Source organism: Mugil cephalus, chromosome 1, assembly GCF_022458985.1.
Source record: "Mugil cephalus isolate CIBA_MC_2020 chromosome 1, CIBA_Mcephalus_1.1, whole genome shotgun sequence".
Classification (NCBI taxonomy): Eukaryota; Metazoa; Chordata; class Actinopteri; order Mugiliformes; family Mugilidae; genus Mugil; species Mugil cephalus.
The window spans coordinates 1,192,798-1,198,086 of NC_061770.1; the positions used below are offsets into that span (position 1 = coordinate 1,192,798).

General features: G+C 42.8%; 1 long non-coding RNA gene across 1 annotated transcript; it reads left to right on the forward strand.

Annotated features, from left to right (window-relative positions):
* Positions 1-660: 660 nt before the first annotated feature.
* LOC124996227 lies at positions 661-1,439 on the forward strand. The gene is made up of 3 exons (XR_007110821.1): positions 661-862; positions 956-1,026; positions 1,144-1,439. It is a non-coding gene; the product is annotated as an uncharacterized LOC124996227 (long non-coding RNA).
* The last annotated feature ends 3,850 nt before the right edge of the window (positions 1,440-5,289 follow it).

A 5,289-nucleotide genomic window follows, 5' to 3' on the forward strand; every position in this document is an offset into this window, starting at 1 on the left:
CTAGATTGGGTGACCAAACGCTGTCCTGGTGAGCTCGAGCTTCCACAGCGGTATCGTCAGGGGAAACCCAGCAGTACCAAAGCATTGAGAGCATCAATCAGTGCGTTTACATTCATGTGAAAAAAAAGAATTATTGCCTTAATTGGACTACAACAGGAGAACGTAAGTACAGGTAAACATATTACTCCGATTAAAAGCGGAGTTCTCATTATCCGATTGAGACACCCAAACAATGCGATTGGAATCTGAGTTTTCATCGGATAATGCGTGTGCGCATACTCCACAACCACTGCGCTGGCGTGTGACCCCAGAACAAAAATATCCAAGAAGAAGAAGAGAAACGGAGCCGCTAGAAGAACCGTCTGAGGGATAGCGCGGATCTTACCTGCACCAGAAGTAGCGCGAACATTACGTATGAGATTAAAAAATTAAGTATTATCCGTCTGGCTGTTGTTTGAAATGCCGGTCTGCCGCATGAACAACTCTTGTTTATTATATCGCGTAATAGATAAACCGGAAATTGGGCCGTATTAACATGGTATTATCCCACTGAAAAGACACATATCGCCACCTAGTGAGGATGCGAACAGTTATTTGATTTTCTTGCGCTGCATGTAAACTGGGACAAGGACTGTAGTCAGAAAGTCGACTTTTGAGCATAGCTCGATTAAGCTCAGCATGTAAATGCAGTGAGTGGAGCCCCGATTCGACGATTCAACATGGCAACGGGGAAGCGGAGGGCTGCGAAGTGGAAATCCTAATGCGCTAATACGGCGAATTTCAACACCTTTTTAGAAAGAAGTGCAACACCTATGAAACTGTAAAAGAGAGGGAGACCGGATGGGAGAACATCGCTGCTCGGGTCAGTGCGTAAGTTTAAATGTAGTCCTTTGCAGTCACAATAATATTACTGAGGAAAACTGCTTGAATTGGAGCCTATTCATTTATTTCATAGGTGCAATCCCGAGGGGGAGAAGTGCACTTGGCAGCAGCTTAAGATGAAATATAAAAACATTGTTCAAACAGGTAAGACTTCGGCATGGAGGGACCCCATTTTGATCATGTTTTACACTGTAACGTAAATATTAAGTGGCTATTTGATTGTGCAGTTGTTTTATCCCCAACATAATGCTGTTTTCACAGACATAAATGTCTTGTCATCTATATCATAAACCAGAATACTGGAAGGCATGTGGCTGAGGCAATCCCTGGAAGGAGCTCATCCTCTGAGTCCACCCCCCAAGACACAACTCGCCTATGACTGAGTAAATGAAAGAGGAAATCAAATGGCGTGTGTGGCTGAAAGAGGGCGGAGACAGAGAGAAACTCGAGGTCCATGGAGTAAAACCTGGTCCCGACCAGGTTAGGTTCATAGAGTCTGTTACTATGGTAACTGACTGATAACTGAAGTTACCTCTCTGTGTGAAACAGGCTAGAGTTACCCCACTTTCTCTGGTTTGAGTTACCTCCCTTTGTGAAACGGAAAACCCAGAGTTTCCCTTATTTCAGGGTTAATAAACTCAGAGTTTTTACTAAACCTGCTTTGTGAAACGGGCCTCTGAGATAGACTTTCCCTCAAACTAAAACATTTAGAACTTGTAGAAATACACCATTGTTTGAGATTTATGGTTAGTGGGAAAATGAAGCTTCACGTATAAATTGTGTTGATAGAAGCAACTTCTGTTGTTTAACTCCAATGACAAATTTAGCTGTATTGGAATTCATGTTTGTTGTTGTTGTTTGTTTGTTTGTTTGTTTGTTTTTTGACAAATGTTTTGTGTCCCTGTACCAGATAATTTATCATGTGGTTTGAGTGGCTGATACATAATGTCATCATTTACCACCTCAGTTCGCCATTGTTGACACAAACAGTGAGGTAGAGGGCTTGTCTGAAGAATATTAGGATAGATGGCAGAGAGGATGTATGCTTGTGCATGACCTATGTATCAAACTGTCAGAAATACACAGATACATAGATTTATGCTGACCTTATTTTATTTTTTTATGGTAGTTTTTCTGACAATTATTTCCCAAAATGAAATCCACTGAAATGTTCTTTGTATCACAACTTCCATAAAACCCATAGTTAGACAGTGTACAGCTCCTTTTTTCCTGGAAAAGAGAACAACAAAGTGCCATCACTTCGCATTTACTTTGCAAACTAAAATCCTCCCAAAAATAGCAGAAAAGAAAAATCTATCCCAGCACTTCCCAATTCTGTCACAGTTCTCTCGTCCTTGGCATTCAGCAGCCCCTCCCTGCTTTTCTGTACTGGCCAAGAGCTTCTACTATTTATGGACCAGAGAAAATATTATGGGCACCTTATGATAATACATGAACACCAATACAACACAGGATATCACATAACAGCTTTATTTTAGAAGATTATTTTGCTGATGTGAACAATGCCTTTGGGTATGTGACCGCTACGTGAAAAGAAATCCACCTGAATGTTTCCACAAAAAAGTAAAGAACAAAGCTGTTGTAAGATCCTCAGACCTGCATGTCCTCATGTCTTAATCTAGATACAGTCAATAAGCTTGTGGATGCTCTAAACTGATGACTGTACAGAAAACTTGTTCCATGGCCGAGCCACTGCTCTGCTGCTTTGTGTGGGAGATGTATGTGCAAGGAAGAGGTAAGCAGGTATATCTTAGGCATATCTTACCAACACACACACACACACACACACAAACTAGTGTTTTCATCTTTGAAAAGACTTTCCACTGATATAATGCATTTTCCTAGTGTAACCCCTTACCCTAACCTAATTATGAGTCTTATTATCTTTTAACCATCACCCAGAAAAAGGTCCCACAATTTCAATATTCTGTATTCAATATTATGATTTTCATACTTACAGTATTAATTGCTAATTGCTCCAGATTAAAATGCTTCCTGTTGTGAAGCCATACTGGACATGTTCATACTGTACCAAATGGAACTCATCATCTCATCTTCTACGTGGTTTGTGGGGGTTGCTGGAGCCTATCCCAGTGGTCATTGGGCTAGAGGTGGGGTACACCCTGGACAGGTCGCCAAGCTATCGCAGGGCTAACACAAACAACTTTTCGCACTCACACTCACAATATAGTGCAGAACTATACTGACTAATAATTACTAATTACTAATAAGTACTTAAGCCTAAAGAAATAAATCAAATAATTAAAATACATATACTACTGTTACGACTCTAGTCATAACAGTAGTAACAGTTAACAGTAGCCAGTAACAGTAGCCATAAGTTTGTTTCAGGTGTGTGCTGCACGGAGGAGATGATTGGTGTGGGAGGCTCCGGTCCTGGACCCTGATTGGCCGCGGCTGATGGAGGACGCCGATATAAAGATCCAAGACGGCGGCCGAGGCTGGCGGCAGGGTTTTCTCTCATCTCCCTCTGCTCCCAACCAGCCACAACGTTTGGTCCTTTGTCAAGTTGTAGGAGTGGACTGCCATTTTTGTTATCATCTTTTCTCCTGTTTTTTCTCCTGGTTTGTTATGTTGGCCTTGGTCCACCATGAAGTCATAATTTCATTTGTTTCTCTGTTGTAAATAAATAACTTACTTTAATTCAATTCAATTCGATTCAGTTTTCCAGTTCCAGTTTCCAGTTTTTCAGTTTTCAGTCAGCCTGCAACCTCCAGAGCAAGCCTGAGGGCGACGGTGACAAGGAAAAACTCCCTTTTAACAGGAAGAAACCTTGAGCAGAACCCAGCTCATATGGAGGGACCCATCTGCCGAAGGCCAGCCGGGCAGAAACAGAGAAGACAGAGAGAAAAGAAGAGCAGGAGAAACAAGATAAACAAACTTCTGTCATAGATATATACATCAAGCTGAAGGAAACATGTAGGGTCTAGTAATATAACACATAGCTGATGATCTGTGACAGTTTGTGAGTATAACAGGAATCTTGGGCAGGTTGGTGAATTTTTCATCTAGGTAGGAGTGGACAACTGGAGGAGGCCATGATGACTGGGGCAGATGTAGTTAATGGAGCTCCACAGGTCTGATACACAGCACTCCAGACCATGAAGACTGGGCTGGTTGATGAGGCCACAGCAGCAGATGTAGCTTACAACTCCACAGGTCAGATATTCAGCACTCCAGACCAAAGACCAGAGACTTTACTGTGCTGTACCTCTCCCTCCACATTCCAGTGTCTCATTCCAACGTCTGAAACATAACATTGCTTGTCACACTTGCCAAATTGTGGGAAAGCCAAATCAATGTGTTCAGCTGCACCTCTGCATCCACTTCCGGTGCTTGGGGAGATTTGCACAGGTGATGACAGAGTTAAGCGTTAAACATGTAAAATCAAGTCCTTACCATCCAGAGTCCCAAGGTGCACTCAAGCGGTTCCATCATACGCTTAAATCCATGTTGCGTAAATTCTGCCTCGAGTGCAACAGAGAGTGGGATGAGGTCCTCCCGCTCCTGTTATTTGCTGTGCGAGAAACTCCCCAAGACTCCTTAGGTTTTAGTCCATGTGATTTGATTTACGGTCATACAGTGCGAGGTCCCCTTCGTCTTCTTAATGAAAAGTGGTTGGCAGAGTCCCCAAAAACTGAGCACAATGTCTTGGACTATGTCAGTACTCTTCGGGAGCATCTCCATCAGGCTTGTCAGTTAGCCCGTAAAAAATTTGGCACAAAGCCAAGCTAAAATGAAACATCATTATAACAAAAAGTCTGTCCTTTGGGTGTTTCATCCGGGTGAACAAGTTTTGGTGGTGCTTCCACTACCAGGATCCACCTTACAGACACAGTTCTCCAGGCCATACACAGTGGGAAGAAAAATCAGTGACACCGATTATGTGATTCAAATCCCTGATCGGAATAGGAAATCTCGAGTATGTCACATAAATATGCTAAAGGTTTACTTTCCCAGAGAGAGTGTTCCCCCGCCACCTCCTGCTGGGCCTGTGATGACCGTGTCTGCTGCGCCCCTCCAATACCATCTCGCTGATGACAGGTTGTTGGAGAAAAGTGGTTTGATGCCAGCTGCTCGGTTAAGAAACTCAGAGGTATTGAGTGATTTAAAGGGTTTTTTGGCTCATCTCTCTCAGTCAACTCGTGCAGATATCATAACGTTGATTGAAGACAACTTGTTGCTTTTTTCCGACCATCCCAGTCAAACCTCTGTTTTGTATCATGACATTGATGTGGAGGGCCACAAACCCATTAAGCAGCATACCTATAGAGTAAATCCAACTAAACGGGCCGTGATGCAACAAGAGGTGAGCTATCTTGTTGAACATAATCTAGCTGTCCCCAGTATGAGTGCGTGGAGCTC